The 18,551-nt window shown below is 44.8% G+C and overlaps 1 long non-coding RNA gene across 1 annotated transcript in view; it reads right to left on the bottom strand.

Moving 5' to 3' along the window:
- LOC134555312 (uncharacterized) overlaps positions 1-18,335 on the bottom strand; it is a 63,635-nt gene extending 45,300 nt beyond the window's left edge. Inside the window, exon 1 of the long non-coding RNA XR_010081401.1 lies at positions 17,002-18,335. This is a non-coding gene — a long non-coding RNA (uncharacterized LOC134555312). The remainder of the gene's footprint in view (positions 1-17,001) is intronic.
- Between the last annotated feature and the right edge of the window lie 216 nt (positions 18,336-18,551).

The following is an 18,551-nucleotide window of genomic DNA, read 5'->3' as shown; positions in this document are numbered from 1 at the left end:
TGACAGCTGGTTATGATGAGCAAATTAAAACTAATTTAAAAGTTACTCTCGGGCACAATTGTCAGGATTTCATTCAGGAAACTCTAAACAAGCTCTTAAGTTTAAGCAGGTGCCTAAATCCCACTGAACACAGTAGGATTTATACACCTGTTTTAGTGCTTTCCTGGGCAGGGACAGCCCTCAGCAAGCAGTATGTTCATCCCACGAGTCCCAAAGTCCAGGTGTCTTATTCTCATCCAGGTTTAATTGCCAATGCCCTGGCAGCACTGGGACAACACCACTCCTAACTGGATTTTTTATTTTAGTGCACATTCTGCTGTACTACAAACCTGCCGCAGTCCCACAGGCAGCTCTCGTGCTAATGAGCTGCAGCACAGAAATCTGAGCAGGAGAGCCATCTAAGAAGGTTCATGGACACAAACTGCCACTGTGGATAGCAATGCTGTTCTTTCAAGCCATGAATACCTCATTGAGCCATTCCTTGAAGTTAAGAGCTGGGGCTTCCCTTCCTTTTTTATTCTTCTGATGACCATCATTGCAATCAGCAGGGTTAGCACTGAGGAGCACCAGAAGTCCTCTCCTACCACAGAAGCAGAGTGTGGGGAGGGTGCACATTCATGGTAATCTCCTTTTTACAAGATATAGATGAGCCTGCTCACTGGCAAAATTAGCATGCTGGGAACAGCTCTTCTCACCCTAAAGCAGCAAACTGCAGAGCTGGTGGGAGGAGAAGGGAAAGGAAAACAGGAGTCTGGCAATATGACAAGTACTGTGAAGTATTTTTTGACATTAACACAGACCTAGGCAAGACACAAAGTTGAAAAGTAGCAAGGATTTTCAAGGAAAACCCCACCACGTTTCCTAAACTTTGAGTCATTCTTGTTACTTAATTGAAAAACAAACCCTGAGTTTTCATTTCTCTTTCTCTGTCTCCATGCTGGCAAGAGGAGGATGGGAAAGGAAACAGAGAAAGAAAGGGTCACCACTAAGCTTTCTGAGGTCTTTCTTTTTGATACTGTGACTTGTTTTGGTTATTTTTTCATTACTTATTTTCACTGAAGTAGAAGGTCTCCAGGAAAGCATTTGCTTTGGTTAAAATCAAAATTAAATCTGACCTATCATTGAGGGAAAAAACCAACCGACTCTAAAGTAAAGACAAACTCTGTATCTGTGTGCTCACATATTAAAGGGGGCATGTGCGAGTCAAATTGCACTGACAGACCAGCATAGGTCAGATCTGTGAAAAAAAAAAAAAAAAGGATTTTAAACAATCTTTCAGCCCTTCTTTATTAGCCCTTAATTAAATCAATGGGTCAAAGCAACACAGGGCAAAAATGGTTCAGCTAGGGGACACTAATCATCCCCTTTCAGTGGACTGAAAAATATCTTAAGCAAGAAGCAAGCTTTAAATCAACATCTGCCTCATGTAACACATAAACATAGATATTGCTGCTTAAGAAAAAAGACCTTTTCTTGATAATATAAAACATTTATAAAAGAAAATATTGCTCATAACCACTAGGTAGATCAGTGAGCATGCTTGAATAAGGACAACCAGGCAAATCCTTTGGGGTTTGAACAGCATCCTTACACATGCTGCGAATTTTAGAGAACAAGAGCTGAACTGAGCACCAGCTCCTGAGTCGTCAGTTGGTGCTCTTGCAATCACACAGTGACATGGCTCTGTTGACCATCAGACCTCTGAGTAGCAACTGAACCATGTAACTTGATTAATACCAAATCTGGAGTTGGCCTTTTTTTTTGTCCCCACAAATTTCGGCTAGAAACCTGAACACTGTCGTAAGACCTCAGTCATATGCATGACAAATTCAGTTACATCAATGCAACCTCAGTAGCACTAGGAAAACAAAAGGGCTTCATCCCTGTGACTGAGAGTGGCACTTGAGCCACCACGGCCAACATGACTGACAGAATGAATGTTGGCAGTACTCAGCAACAGAGTCTGGTTCCCAAATTAGCATGTAACCCCCTGCAAGAGCTGTACTGCAAACAGACAATGCAGAGAACACATCACAAGAAAACGGCTAAGATGAGCATTCTGCCTTGAAGACATAAATGATTGCTTTTGAGGATATTCAGCACAAAACTACATTTCCTGATCTTCACAGAATATGTTCAGTGTGCTTGCACTGCAGGAGCCAAGCCAAGTGGTGAGACTGAGCCAGCATGCAGCACGGCTGTATCCCTCTGTCCCAGCACAAGCACAGGGGAAGGAAACATGACTCAGAGCTGGGGGTTTTTCCCCTACTCACTCCTGGCTGGAGAAGCTGAATTCCCATGTGCCTGGGTTGTGGCTGGAGATGAGGAACACCTCTCTAGTGCTCGTCCCTCTGCTAGGTTTTGTGCAGATCAGGTCATCTTAAATACATTTCTTGTTGGGATCCAGGAAGCTTCTGTTATGGCCCCACAAAAGACAAGATAGATTTTGTCATCTCAATCTATACTGAATTAGGAGATAATCTTATATCCTAAAGATGATAGTTTAGTTTTTAACTAAAGTATAGCAATCAGTAATGAACAAAGTCTGATTTGTAGTACTTACCTATTAAATAATATATATATACTACTTCAAATTAGCTTAAAATTGCAAATCTGCTGGTTCAGTATTTATTGGTCATAGCTGAGGAGGTAACATTACTAAGGGAATCACTACCTGAAGAGCGTTTGGAGCCACACTCCATGTGCCATTTAGCCAAAGAGAGTGCTGATCTCTCCAGACACAATTGGCTCTGTGCAGTTTTCATGACAGGCTGCATCCAAGAACTACCACCAAGTTACCATATAATATCTTGCTTATTATAATAATTATTCGTCTCTACTGCTTAAACCACTGTTGCATGACAAAGTTAATATTTCCAAGGCAATCAGTAGAATACCTTTCCCAGAAAACATGCTCTCAACAGGAAACCCAAACACTGTGCTAGAGAGTTATCTTAAGCAGATTTAAATAATTAAATCCAAAATTCTCAAACCACTTGCTGTTTCAAATTTATTTCTTTAATAACATGCTTGTTTCAGCAACACACTGGATTAGGGTTTCATTTACTCAAAATTTAAGGTCTGTCCCACTCTGAGTGTTATTTTAAGTATTTAGGGGAATTTTTGTGCTTGTGAAAATGAAGAGATTGTTGCATTATAAATTCATTTCCTCTGTTATTGCACAGGCCATGCACAGTGCAGCTGTGAAAGCTCTATAAGAGCCCCGGCACCATCCTCAAGCTCAGCGTAGATGGCCGAGCCTTTGTTTTGCACAAAGAGGAGCTGGTCCTTTCTTATGGCGTCAGCTACAGGTAAACAGCTTCCTAAACAGCACTGCTGACTCTGGGCAGCCGTGCCAAACGAAGAGAAGGAGTTCAGTGACAGCCATGACTATCCACATTCCCTGGGGGCCAGCAGCCATTTTTGTGCAGGACTTGCAAGAGGGGTTGAGCCCAGTGCCCACAGGCTCACACCAAGCAGCAAGCATGCAAGCAGCTCCTGTAGCAGGTGTTACCTCCTAAAGAAGGGCTCGGTGGCGGTTGCCATCCACACCAGCAATTTTACAAACAAGCAAGTTTCTTATGTGTTCTCCATCACCTCCAGGCATTCATATTCTTTTTAAGTACAGGAACATTAATTAGGTTTTGACCACAGACCCCAGATTTGACTTACGCTGACAGGGTTTCCATTAGTGTAATCTGTAGGGGAATTCACTGTTTCAACATCTGTGTGCCTAAGGCCTATCTCACATTTACTGCCGCTGCCTGAAAAGCCTCCCTTGTATGGCTGTGTGTTTCTTCATGCTCCCAATTTCACAGAAGTCATTTCAGCACCAAACGGTAATTAGCAAAGGGATGGGCCTCAGCTGACATGAATGCAATTTATTGTTTTCCACAAGGCCCTGAACAGAGCAAACAAAGAACTCAGTCTTGCTGTCTGGCATTTTATTAACTTGTATTGTGTGATGTACCTTACTGAAGGGAGATCTCCCACTAAATGCAGCAGCAAGGAACCAGTAACATGCGTGCTTTTGAAGAATATTAATTTCGGTTCAATTAGGCAAGTTTTGCGGGACCTCAGCCTCTAAAATAGGACAGCCACTTTTATAATTATCTTCTGTATTAACTTTATCACCACCCGACTTTTTACATAAATGCAACCTTTCATCTTTAAAATGCCAACACTTCTTCAATTTTGGCAACCGTACAGCATTGCTAATTATTTGCTCATTATGTGTGGTTAACTGATGAATCATTAATAAATGAATGAATGGCTAATATATTTTTATGGTAATTGGAGATATAACTGATTGCAGACTTCCTTTGCTTCTCAGAACTGCCCTGAATGAGCAGTAGCTGCTTAATTGTTTACAGATGATATTTATGCCACTGCCAAGCCCTTCCTATAGCCTTGGTGTCTGAGAGGTGAGCCCTCCCTGTGCCCACGTGGGCATGGCAGGGCGCTGCTCTCCCCTCCCGCAGGTGCAGCGGCCGGGCAGGCACACACATTTCAGACAGGCACACACATTTTGGGCAGGCACACACATTTTGGGCAGGCACACACATTTCAGACAGGCACACACATTTCGGACAGACACACACATTTTGGGCAGACACACACATTTCAGACAGGCACACACATTTTGGGCAGGCACACACATTTCGTACAGGTTTCCTGGCAGCTCCCCACAATGGCTGGGAGCAGGACTAATGACACCATCCCAGCTACTGCGGGCATTCCCCAGTACCACCAGAGCCTGACAGGGAAATGACACCTTTCTGCAAGCGTTCTCCCAAAGCCTGGGTGTCTGCAGTGAGTACCGCAGATAGGAAAGGGAAATCAGGCTCCAGTGACATTTTGTTTTAACTCCATACTGTGCATTACAGTAAATGGCTTACACAACCTCTTGCTGCTAGTGCACAGTTAATGAATTCAGAGATAATTGCAGGGTTGATTTCTTTCTTTCTGTTTTTTTTTTTTTTAATAACCTATCTTTCCATAAATCATTCTATAGGGTGCATGGTTCCAAAACACATAATTTAAATCTGCTTGACAATTCATATCAAAAACAGAAGATAGTAAGATGTCCAAACAAGGCTCCTTTAGCTATGCACACGCATCCTGAAGATCAAGTTAAAAATGCAAAGGAGATTACCAATTCTTAATTATAATTATTTAACCAGGTGGGTAGTTTCTCTAATGAACATTTCTATGAAAACAGAATAACTAATGATGGTCTTAAAGAAGTCTTTGTCTTCCCATGTACTAATGATCACATTTATAAATATGCAGGAAGGCCCCCATGTACATTGCTAATGATAAGTAATTAAGCACCAGGCGTCAAAAGCTATAGAAAAGGGTCAGGGTAATGCAAGAGAAAATTAAAAATGCAATAAAATAAGTTGTGGAGCAAAATTAAATTTCTGGCTTCTGCAGACCCGGCTATAAAGAAATCTTTTCCCTTTCAGTATAAACCACGGCTGCTGTGGGGTATCCAAACAAAATCTTCTAAGCACTTTCATTAGATTTTACTTGCCTCTGTGCTTGTACTCATATTAAAACCAAGTGAACCACCAGCCATTTAAAACAGATGCTGTATTCAGTAAAGCTGCAGTTTCTCTCAGTGTTTAGAGAAATCACTGTGGCTGAGATTATGGCTATCACCAGCCTTCTCAGAAGCATTTTAGAACTTCTGATGAAAGAGAACAGGGACATGTTAAAATTGAAACCTGGTTTTGTGATTATTGTTTTAATGTGGAGGTCAACTCATGAAGGGCCTGTGATTCAATCCTGTCAGGGTCTCCACCAAGAAGATTCAGACCCAGGACGCACAGAGGGCTGGCTCAAGCCCACACCTTCAGTTCAGCTGCGGAACCCATACCACAGACCATCGCAAAGCATTAAAGGCAGTTTCCAAATTAAATTAAATGGGTTGTCTTTGGTAGGAAAGACATGTTTTTTTCTCTAAATGAGAAGCTGTTAAATTAGGTAACACTGACATTCTTTCCTGGAGGCTCAGCACAGGGCTGTGGGAGCCTGGGGGTCCCTGTGCTCCTGCTGGCTGCCACAGTGCCCCTTGCTGGCCTCCCACCAGCATCCCACACCAATGGTCCACGCCATGGCTAATGCCCCCGCACCAAAATCCCACTTTCTGCTGCTGCAGTTCAGGGTTCACTAAGACAACAGTCTGGGTCTGAAGGGAATAATGTTTGTTCCTTATGCTTATTACTTCTCACTGAAAGCAGGATTAAACTGTTTGTAAAATCACGGTGAGTAAACAGTAAGAAGTAGAGAGAGGGAGTGTCGGAGTAGGGGGACACAAACAAGTGCTGACCCTCTACCGAGCACCTCACAAAACGGTGTTTCAGTGGCTGATGGAGCCCTGCCATGCTGCATGGCCATAGTCTGTCCCAGGGCAGCAAATACACAAGATTTCTTGGCTGGATCTCAAGTTTTACCAGCAGGTTAGATTAAAGCACACGTAGTCTTTGTATTTAGAGATTGTGGACATTCTGGCAGTAATTGCAAATAATGCTGTGGCAATTTTCAGTTGAAACTAGCGACTTTCCCACATTTCTAGGCTTTCAGGACTTCTTTTTGAAAATGATCTTAATATTTACTTCCAGACTGACCTTCCATTGCCTCACACTGGGTATTTCCACCACCACCTTTAGTCCAGCCGTGGCCCTGGCTCTCACACGAAGCACCAGGAGTGCAAGCCCCACTAGGCCAGGCGACGCCCGCTGACAAGGCAGCGCGGTTTCCACTTTTATGGGCCGTGCAGCCAGCCTGCCTGCTCGAGCTGTTTCATTTTGTCTGCAGCCCAGACTCCAATAACCTGCAGTAAGGCTGTGACGGTGAGACACTGCCGTGCTAGTGAGCACACTTGGCCCTGAGAGCGCAGCGCATGCTAGTGAGTGGCTGCAGGCAGCCAAGCCCCACCTGGGGCCCAAATCCACCCTCCAGGGGCAACTTTTCCTGCAAAATACCTACGGGGATATCTCTGAAAGAGACACCTCAGGGAGTTCATGACTGCCACCTTGTCCCTTGGGTCAGTGAGCCCATGCCTGGGGCTCAGCCTCCTGATGCTGACAGCCCACGAGGGACAGCCTGCACCACAGCAGGGCTGCTGTCACGGCCAGGGTCTGGAGGACAGGGGATGAGTGTCTGTGCTGCTGCTTGCAACCACTAAAATACAGGAGGGGTAGGAAAAGCAGGTATTAGGTTACAGTTATCTTCAATTAAAAAACTGTTTATCTTTGAAAATACGTATCTGTTACTGACAAGCTCTGAAAACCACTACTCCAAGTCTGTCAGTAAAACCAAATGTTAAATGGAAAATATTTGCCAGGATTTAAAATTAGACCTACACATTACTTACAGATGTTCCAATGAAAAACACTTGAAACTCAACCACATAGAGTAATAAACCCCACAATGGTCTATTTTTTTTATTTCCAAGTTAATTTTTATTATATAAGTAGCCATACGAAGAAGCCATTGCATACTGCTTAAATTAAATGTGGAGGAATGAAATCAGCAGTATCCCTTTACAGCATATGGTCCAGCAAATCAAATTATAAAGCTTTCCACATCTCATTAACTGCAATGAGTACAGTGAGATTTCTAATAAGTCACTTCTTTTTCATGTGAGAGGTGAGCAGTGACTTATTGTAACTATTCTCACAGGATGACCCTTGTGCTGAAATTAAGAACTAATCTAAAATGGGAAAGGTCATTTGGTCAAGTCTGATCATAACATTTCCTCGTTATTGTTTTAGTTGGCATTGAAGCACATGCTTTCCCAGTGCATCAGCTGAAAAATGCCTTTGATAATTTCACTGACAGCGAGTAACCCACACACTGCCATTTAATGAGTTTGGGCTGGATTAGCTGACAATAAAGAATACAGTATAAATGCTTTTATAGAATGAGTTTTTCAGCAGGAAAATTTCATGCAGGCGTACTTAACTAATTTATTTGCATTTACCACTGAGATGTCAGTCCAAGTACCACTCTGGTGAAAACTTCTGGTCCCCATTAGACAGCAGCCTCACCAATCTCTGCCTCTCCTTGGAAGGAACCTGCTCAGTGCCCCCCTCTCACGGGCCACCTGTAGCCGCAGCTTCAGTTGCAGTGGTTGTGCCAAGGAGAGAACTGCATTCAAAGCTCACTTCCTCCTCTGCATGGAAAATCAAATCAACATACAATTGCTCATCATGTGGCTTTGCTTTATGTGGATTCCTGATTTAGTGGCAGATCTGATTCAGGAACTGAGGCATTCCTGGCTCCCTGTCCCGGGCTTGAATCTCTAACCTGAATCCAATCTCCCTTCCGCCATCAGTCTGAAATTGTTTGGTAGAGGATATGTTGACCATAAAAATACAGTACAGTGCACAATGAGAGAAACATCTCAAGACAGTGGAAAAGAGAAAGCACAGCCAGGCCAGCTGAAACACTTGGGAGGAAAATCAACAGGCTGTTTTTAGCAATTACAAAGTTGTTGGCTGATCTCATGTAGCTGGGCAGGAAATTCCATAGTTTTTGGAAACCATTGACAAAAATGTTCTGGCAGTTCTATTCTCCATTTTGTACTTCAAGAAGAGTTAATGCACGGTGCCCAAGAAGTTCAGTATGCAAAGCAAAATGGGAGAAAGCTTTTCAACTGAATATGGAGACAACTGTCTTCCACAGCAGCAGAAAATTCCTGTGAGTTGCTTGAAATCTCCTGATATACCATTGTAATGACCAGGCAGTAGTGAGAATGTGATTATTCCTGCCAGGACATTTCACTTGGTTATTAACCTCATGGAAAATTCTGGAGGACTGTAAACTAATCCTCAAAGGATGGATTTCTTATTTGGTCTAAAAACACTGCCTTACTTTTGTGCAGCCACTACTGAGAAGTCTGAAACCTAGCTACTGTTTAGATTAATTTAATTTCCCCTTAATGTTCATTAAATACTAAGTTGTTAGTTTAGGGCACCTCAACACGAGTGGTTAGAGCTAATTTTTGGAAAAAGTAGTGTTTGAGTGCAAAACCTGACATGCAGGGGATGTTCATGTCATTTCCTTTGGGCTATTTTAAGCTTCTAGCAATGAATCAGTTCAGCAGACCTGATGTCCTCTGGCCCATGAGTGGGGACCAGCAGGCACCTGCAGCCATCTCAAGCCCCAAGAAGAGGGGGACAAGGTCTCTGAGCGCCTCCATCAAATGGCAGCCAGCCATGGGCTTGCCTGAGTGGGGGCTTGGGATCAGCAGCAGTGGGGAGGAGACCGGGAGAGGGAGGATGGGCACCACGAGGCTGTCTGGTCCCACTGGCCCACAGCCACACTGTGAGGCACCAGTTCCACTGTCAGCCTGTGCTTTCCATGTCCCCTCTGCAACAGCCAAGCCTGCTCTCACTCTGCTTCCCAAAACATTTGGTGGGTTGGATGGTATTTTTTTTCAATTGCATATGAAAATTCAGGGGGTGGGGAAACCTTACAAACACAGGCTGGAACGGTGACACTCAGACTGCAGAATGCTTGAAATAACAAATTTTTTTGGCAAACATGGAGAACTCTCACATCTCAATAGAATTAACTTTTGACCTCCAGACCTCAGAGTGTCAGAGTTTCAAAAAATGCAGCTTTGCACAATGTGCACTGAATTTCTACAGTTCTCATGTCCATACAATCAGATAATTATGTATGCAAAAAGTTTAAATTAAGGCCAGAACAGACAATGTATTTTAAAACACTCTGAGCCTTAAAAGTGTGTGTTGTTGTGTTACAGTGAGTTAAGCTGAACGCAACAAAGAATTTACCAAATAAAAGCTCTGCCTCTTCCTTTATGCAATGATTACATTGTCCAAAGTACAGTCCTTTGGCACTCCAGCAATACACCACTGCCTTTAGCATCTGCTGAAGATCCACTGTAGAAGGAGGACAGTGCATTACGGCACAGTTGCAGGGCCTTCAGTGAAAAAGGATCTCATTTAAGAGGGCATTTGCAACTCTCTGGTGGATTCATCTGATGATCTTGATCATGCCTAGTTACTTCATTTATCTAACCACATATTGATATTCTGGGTATATGGGAAAAAAACCTGAGAAAAGCCAAAGTGATGATACACTTAAGCACAGTACCCTGCAGCTGTTCTGGAGGGATTAATTTTCAAAATATGGGGCAAGCCCTTAAAAACTTGTAATTCCCACTTTGAGAACTTGGACAGGCTGGTCTGCATGAAGGTTCAGGGTGTATGGTGCAGACATGAGGTCACCCCTCAGGCTCATTAGACCCACGACTAAGCAAAGCTATCACTTTTCAAACACCAAATGTGGGCAATTGCTATCAGCATTTCCATGCATGTTTTACTTTAAATAGTTGCTACTTGCTCATCCTTCTCTTAGCTGAAAATTACCTACATACCTAAATGCATACACTTGTTATGTGCTTGCATATATTTATTTTAAAATAGCTTATGCATATATAACACAGAGACACAAAAGTTCTCTGATGCTTGCTCCTGGAGGGGTAATAACACAGAAATATTTAAGATGATTCAACAGTGGACGGCTCAGCAGATGTCTCCAGCATGGTGCAAGACATTAACGTCTGCTGACTCATCATAGCAGTTAATTCGTGCCTGGCTCATGTTCCCATCATCTCAGCAGCAATTTAGTACTTGGTGAATTTTCTCTCATCAGGAGTAAATGTTATCACAGACTTGTGATTATGTGCTATTTGAAACTGGTAGAGCTAAAGCCATGTGTGATAATAAAAGGTAATTGTTTACCTTTGAAGTTGATATCTATGGCCTTTGCGGCACTCTGCAGGAAATTGGGCCAGTCCATGACTGCTTGGGCAGTCAGGCTGCGTCTGACATCCCTTTCCAGGGTGTGAAAATGAGGTGGGTGCACATGCAGAAGTAGAAACAAGCTAGTGGCACTTTTATAGACTTGTTTTCCCCTACTGAGTGAAGCCGAAGACACTAAAGAATTCAGTAAGGGAAAGGTTCCCCTTCTATTTAATGCAATGACATTGCTGGCTGGAGTAATGGAGTTTTCTTGCAGTGGAAGGATGAGCGACGCAATACCAGCTATGTACCCACAGGCACACCGAGCACAGGCCCAGGTGTCAGGGACACAAGGGAAGGCACAAGGGGACCGTGCCAGCGTGGGGGTGCCCCGTGGCTCCAGGCCAGCCCTCAGGCACTGCACAGGCCTGGCCACACCCCCTGCAAGCAGTGCCTCGAACATGAGGCCACCATGTCCTGGGACATGGCACAGCCAGCATCACCTCCATGTCTGGGACTTGATGCACGTCAGCTGCAGCATTTTGGGTGCTTCAGGGGCAGTTTTTCCTTCAGGAGGCAGAAGCTGGGGTAGCAGTTTCATGCTATCCTTAGCAAGTAGATCCATCAGAGCCCGAACCTGGCTCTGCAGTTACTGGCCTAGCTGCAGGCAGACACAAACTGCATTTACCATGAATTCCCTGATCTAAGAAACGGAGAAAGGTGTAAATCAGAAGTACCAGTTGAAGGGATTTAGTGTTTGTAACGTATGCCATTTACATACTGTTAGCTTTCACAACTCATTTTCAGCAGATTATAACTACTCCTAACAGAAATGGCCAGGGAGATGAAGAGGTCTCAACATTTTAGCCTGCTTTTCCTTTTTCCATCTTATTCTCCCAAACAATCCACAATGGAATTCATAAATAAAGACATATGCACATTTGGAGCATGTTCAGATCAATTATCCCACATCATTTTTTTGGAGCTGGGAAGAAGGTATATTGCCTAAACGGTAATGCCTATGGATCTTTAATATTAATGCGATGCTCAAGAGATAATTACTTCTCATGAACCGGAATGAGTCTGGCCAAAAAGGTCGAACACATCCAAATTCAGCTGATTTGAGTGTAGCTAATTCTGGCTGAGGTTTTTTTCCCCCTTCTGGACACATTGCCAGATGTAATAGAAATAAACCCCATTGAAACTGGCTGAGGATACGTATCATATTCTGATTGGTAACAGATTTGCAGATTATTGGACAGGGGAGGAGAATTTACTAAAAACCAAAAGTCAGTTAAAGTAGCATCCTGGTTCAAGTATAGCCCCTCCAAAAAGTAAGAGTCTTTCCCAAGAGGAATCCTCACATGGAAATATACCTTCTGACCTGGCCCAGGGGCCCAGAAAGAAGAGAAGGGAAACCATTTACTGCAATCCTGCCCATGGCCAAATGCAAGAGAACTCTGGTGCCAATAGGACTTCTGGAAAAAGAAGAAAAGATTAGGTTTGGATTGAACTAAAACCTAGGAGTGTCAGACCTGTGGCAGGATGCTTAGTGGGTAACCTATAGAAAATGGCAAGGTTCAAAGCCTGAGTAAATAAAAGCTGCCTCCATCACTTCACAGAGGGAAAAGCATCTCTGTCCCTTGTATGGGAAGGGTATGAGAGCCCTTGCATACCTGCCCTGCAAAGCAACACTGAGCCCAGCTGACACAAGCACAGCAAGTTAATTCCTGCAGCCTGGAGAACTGCTCCTCTGCATGGGACTGCCTTCCAGAAAGCTGCCCAAAACTGGGCTGGTGAGTAAGGAAAGCAGCTCCTGGGCAGCCCAGCTCTGCCCTGGCTCCTCTGTCCCGCTGCGGATGAGTCATGTACAGAGCCGGAAAGGAAATAAATGCAAACACATGGCAGTCCAAATGGCTCTCACAGAAAAGAAAACACTGGGCTGGAGCTGCTGTGGGCGTGCAGCAGGGAGCTGGCCCTGGTGGGATGGGCACCTCTCGGTGTGCAGCTCTGTGCACACATCTGCCATGGCACAGGCACCTACCAACATTTCCCGACCTGCTAAAGCTGTTCACCAAGGTCGGGTTAAATATATAATTTCTTCATAACTGGGGGTTAAATGTTTAATTTACATGGTTCTGTTTGACATTAAAAAGCCTGGAAGAGGGATAAAGGGGCGCCAGACCAAAGGAAAAAGCCAGCAACCCTGGATACAGCAGGAGTGGAGGGACGTAAGGGGAAAAATTTATCTGGAAAGAATACATCTGTCTACTTCTAGTATTAAATGTAAATACACACTTAGACATATAAGTTATACTTTCAAATCTGGAAATATCATATATTTATCCTGTGCCATTTTTATTTCACTTCCTCATATAAGGACTGTCTAATGGTTTTTAATCGCCCTATCATGTCCTCACCTCTCCATAGCACCTCCTTGCAAAGGCAGGTGACAGATGAACTGTGGTGTAGCAGATCCCTCCTGCAGGAACCCCCTTTGCTTTGGAAGAAGGATTTTAGCTGGGCTTTTTTTAAGGCTGGTACTTCTCCTCAAGAAGTACCCCAACAGTTGCTCTTGCTGAGTTTTCTGCTCTAACAGGAGTGTAAAAGAACCTATAGAACACCCCCATAATTTTTATTTTGGTGGTCTGACACCATTTTCCCAATAAATTAAAGGCAAAAGACAATTATATATTTAAGAAAAGGTCCCAAAATTTGATAATGGGAACAATAACAACAACAACAAAAGGGTCAGGTTCTTACTTTCTGATGAATACCCACATACATGTCGGGTGTAAAGGTGTAAGAGAACAGCCAGCCATGGCATGTTTTGTTGCCATGAGGCGAGATGCTCCATTCAGCTTTTGCATAACTATCCAGCCATGATTTTAAGCATTCAGTTCTATTTGTATGACTTCTTAAAATTCCCTGCAATATAATTATACTGATGGGAATGCAGAAAGATAATTGCTTTTAGAGGAAAGTTTCTCTTTTGTTTCATATTCATCTGGCTTCCCTAAATAGAACGGGAGACCTTGAACAGCAGCAATATGCATCCATGTGTCTCTAGCTATTTATTTACAAAGCTAGACCTTGACAAATCTAATTTGTTCAATAAAATTAAAAAGTATGCACAATAATTCAGTTAGACAAAAAGGCCTGAAAAGGAACATCACTGGGAGTGTGTCTCATCACTGGAAGTGATCAGCTGATTCCTCAAGAATTGGCAGGTGCTCTCCTTTTGGAAAGCAGCAGTGAGGTAGTACTTAGGAGAGGAAAAAAGTGAGCTAGGAATCAGAGTAGTTCTTTATTCAGACAATAATTATACAAATTAGATCCATGAAAGCCAGAGAATGACTGTGCCTTGAACCCTGTCTGTGTGCATAGAACAATGGAGAAATTAATAATTAAATCTATTACATATGCTCAAAACTCAGCACAAAAGATACTTCACTAGCTCAAACAATTCTGCATTTTCATTTGAATAAAGCTTTCACACATTTTTTCTCATTATATATGTATTATATTTTAAATTTAACAGCTTATTTTGTTGCCTTTATGCCTTGAATTAATAAGGCCACACTTTAATGCACTAATGTTGAATAGCATTAGCATGCTTTACAGTCATTACTTGGGTGGGGGCAAAAAAAGTCCCAAGTTTCCCAGTGGTGAAATCAATTTGCCCATAACTTCCTGTCTCTCATAACCTCTGCTAGCATAGCCTGAAACTTTGTGCTGCTTTTCGTACCAGAAGACTTGTTTATATGTTCTGGCTGCGGCTGGGGCAGGATCTGAAGGTAACACTATTCCGTTAAGTTTGCACAAACAGTTCAGGAACAGACTGAAATCTTTTCAGCCAGTTAAAGCAATTAGCAGCCAGATACACCGACCTAATGCTATTTCCTTTTAAGAAATAATTTAGCCTCAGAAACACAGATGGCTCAGTGAGTTCTGACCCAGAACTATTTTCCTTTGGCCGGGCGGGGGGACGCAGACACACGGGGGGGCTGGTGGGGGAGCGGGGCGGCGGCCGGGGACCGGCCCACTGCGCCCCTTCCCAGCTGGAAAGGAGCACTGGCTGCAGCATCTGAATGCCGAGAGTGGAAAGAATAGGATATGGGGGAGAGAAACCACTGAGAGACTTCAGATGTAAAAATTACTGAGAGTTCCTCCAAAGTCCTCTTCCTAGATGGAGGCTGACTCCGGGCCCTCACAGCCTACAGCCCACGCAGGCCCTCCGACGGTTGCCAAGTCAAATAACACTAATTGAATTACAGATTGCAAGCAGAATTCGCTGTTCTTTTCAACTAAACCCAAGACTTTCCATTTTGTATGGGGAATTTAAGCGGTGTGCACATTCCTACTGCCAGCCAGGATATGGGGTTAGGAAAGGGGTGCCAATCGCTCACTCAGAGACCAAAAGCAGATCTGTAAACTTGAGAAACCGGAGAGGGTAACTGAAGGAGCAGGCTAGAGACTGGCAGCTGTGGGAACAGGAGCCTTGGCTGCCCCTCACACACCCTGGGTAGTGCAGCCACCCCCAGTGGACGGGGGTAGCTGCACCCTGGTCCAGTGTGGGGAGTGCAGATGCTGCTGTGCCTCGCCACAGGAGCACGCAAACCTCCTGCTCCCCAACAAGGGACACCCACACCCGCAGCCACGCTCCCTGTGCCACCACGGGAGGCATCAGTGGGGTCATCCTGCGCGGGACACTGAGCCACAGCATAGCACCCACCCATCCCCAGAAACGGCAGTGTGGGACAAGCAGTGCTGAGGCTGCTCCCTGAGCACCACTGGGGAAACAACCCATCTCAGGGGGCACAACCACAGCTAGCTGTGCTCCCCGTAGCAGTACACAGGGGAGTGACTTTTAGCATCACAGCACAAAACTCCCCCACGTCTCCATAACTTTTGGAGTAAATTTTAAAAGGTTTAAAAACTTCTGTAGGAAATCAGATGCCCATATTTAACTTTAAAACTTCACGTCATCCTATTATTTCCTCAGAAATCTGTAATACAGAAATGCACGTATGTGTCCTGTCTCTTTATGCTTAGTTGCACGTCGCATTCAAAATCCCTAACTCTACTCAGTATTAAAGTACTTTGCAATTATTAGGATGGCTCCCTTTGTCTGGCAGCCTCCAAGGAGAAATGAACTCCAATTTTTGGAGTGAACAGAAATTCAGACAAACCCTCCCATCGGTCATTTAATATGGAAGACTCCAGTCCTCTTGAAGACCTGCCCAGGATTGCTCATCTCACTCCATCAGCTGCAATGCAATAACATTTTGCACTGCAGCATCCTTTTCAGAGGCATTTCAGCTGAACAGAGATGTTAGACTGTCACGCTTATTTAAGCAGAAGGGTTATCACTGTTCCTTCACACAGTACTATATAGCTCAAAGGTGCCATAAGAAGCCCCAGAAATATGCCAAAAAAGGTTTGTGAAAATAAACAACGTCGATTTGCTCCTTCAAGTATCATCATGACAAATTTACCGGGAGGCCTGAGAGATAAAATGCAGCACTTTAAATACCTAAACTAATCAATAGAGAGAGCCAAGCATGCAATCCATTTTCTGAGAAGGGCAACCTTTTAAGGTTAATTCTTCATTCATATAAATACAATGCCAGGGTCATTATTTAACTTGAAGCAGCCCTTCATTAAACTATAATAATTGGGCTCAATTTAGCACTAAAATGAGCCACCCCGAGCAGCCGCCTTGCTGCACAGGCGGGCCGGGCGCGGGGAGGCCGCGGGAGGGCCGCGCTGCGGCGGGGGCGGCGCGGCGGCGCCTGCCCGCTCCTCGGGCGCCATCTCGCGGCCGCTGGCGGGGAGGCCGCGGCCCGGGCCCTCAGCGCTTCGCTCCGCCCTCAGCACACGGGGGTCGGGCAGGAGCACTCTGTCCGTGCCGAGCCCCCCCGACCCCACAGCTGCCGTCTGACAGTGGGCCGCAGAATCGCAGAATTATTAACGTTGGAAAAGACGTCAAAGGCCATGGAGTCCAACCATTAGCTTAACACTGTCAGGTCCACCATTAAACTGTGCCCCTAAGTGCCATACCTGTAAATTTTTTTAACATTTCCAGGTATGGTGGTTCTACCACTTCTTCCGCCAAGACTACTTTATGTGTCCTCAGATCCAACTTAGCACATCATCTGATTAAAGACTAGGCTTTTTCCTGATAAAAGTGATAAAAAAGCACAAATGATCTGATTACCAGCCTTGTCACTCGACTGTGCCGCCTCCTGCCACGGGCACGGGACGGCGAGCAGCGTGCGCGCAGCCCCCGCTGTCCGCGCCGCCTCTGCCGCGCCACACGAGCCCGCCGCGGCTCGGACCCGGCCCCGCCGCTGCCCCGGCCTCGGCCCGCCGGGTGAGAGTCCCTGTTCGCAGAGGGGGCCTGAGCAGGGAGGCCGGGGCCACATCCCACTCAGACACCACCCTCCAGGGCTCTCTGGAACACAGGACTTCAGTCATTTGTTGGCCGGATCATTCCATATGTTAGTGCCAATAAAAAAAAAAAAATTCCTGTCTGACCTCGAGGAAGCCACTGGATCCTGCCATGCCTCATTTTTCCCATGATAAACCAGCGCTAAATGCTTCTTCTAGCTGTATAATTGTACTGTAAAAAGTGCTGTTTCCATTGTGCTCATGTCTGAATATCCCTGCTTTTGTAATACATTATCTAATTTCTGTCCCCTAATTAACTCAATTGCTACTCCATCACCCTTCAAATACTGGTTAGAGAAGGAAACAAAGCCTCTGTGACTAAACAAGTAAGCTTTTCTCAAACCTTTCAAATGTTGCCCACTGCAGTCTGTGACACTGGGGAGCACTGGTATCACCATCTGCTGAGGTGCAGCACCTCACGGGGACAGACACAGCCACCCCCATAGTCCTGGGACAGACATGCTCTGGCAGCCACTGGCCTGCCACACAGTCGGTGTTCATGCACAGTCAACTCCACAAGAAGGAAAAGGATTAGCAGCACTTCTGGTCAAAGCAAAGGAGATAGCACGAGTTCAAAATGACTTTCCCGTGACCACACAGGAAATCTGCAGTGAGATGGAGGGTATGACCGGAGACTTGTGACCACTGCTCACGCTGGGCACGGCAAGGGGCCACCCCTTCTGCAGTGCTGGAAAGGCACATGCACATGCTTCTGAGATATGGATACAGAGTGAGCTTAATGCCTTTCCTTGGCAGAACCCATCTGCAATGTTGCTGCAACTGGCCTAAGAGGTGAATTAAAAGTGAACTCTCTCTCAGCACTTGCATTGGATTTCTTTGCTTCGGACTTCATTTCTCATAAGCAGAGCTTTACTTAAATCTAGTGAACTGAATTTGTGAAAGAAAATAAATTTTTATGCCTATTAAAAAAAAAATCAAAACCCAACAACAAACAACCAAAAATGAAACAGTTCTCCTGCCTTTTGTGAGAGTCTTCTGAAACACGCAGCCATGGAGAGTCTGTCCTGTGTGTGCTGAGCGCTGGTGTAGCCAGCAGCAGTTCCAGGCAGGAACTGATTTCACTGGTTTCCCAAAAGTAAGTGAATTAGCACAGATCCCTGCCTAAGACAGTAGAGAAGTGAGGGCAAACACAGGAGACACACGACATCTTCAACAAGAAGGCCAAAGGCAGCAGTAGAGCTGTGGGACTCTGCCGGGTTGGCAGGGTGGGGATTGCTCAGAAGTGGGGTAATGGCAGCATGTTCCTGGTGAGCACCACAGATGTCACACGCCCTGGACACAAAGATCCTTCCACCC

The sequence above is a fragment of the Prinia subflava genome, chromosome 10 (genome assembly GCF_021018805.1).
Source record: "Prinia subflava isolate CZ2003 ecotype Zambia chromosome 10, Cam_Psub_1.2, whole genome shotgun sequence".
NCBI classification, from domain to species: Eukaryota; Metazoa; Chordata; class Aves; order Passeriformes; family Cisticolidae; genus Prinia; species Prinia subflava.
This window is presented reverse-complemented; position numbering and strand designations above follow the sequence as displayed.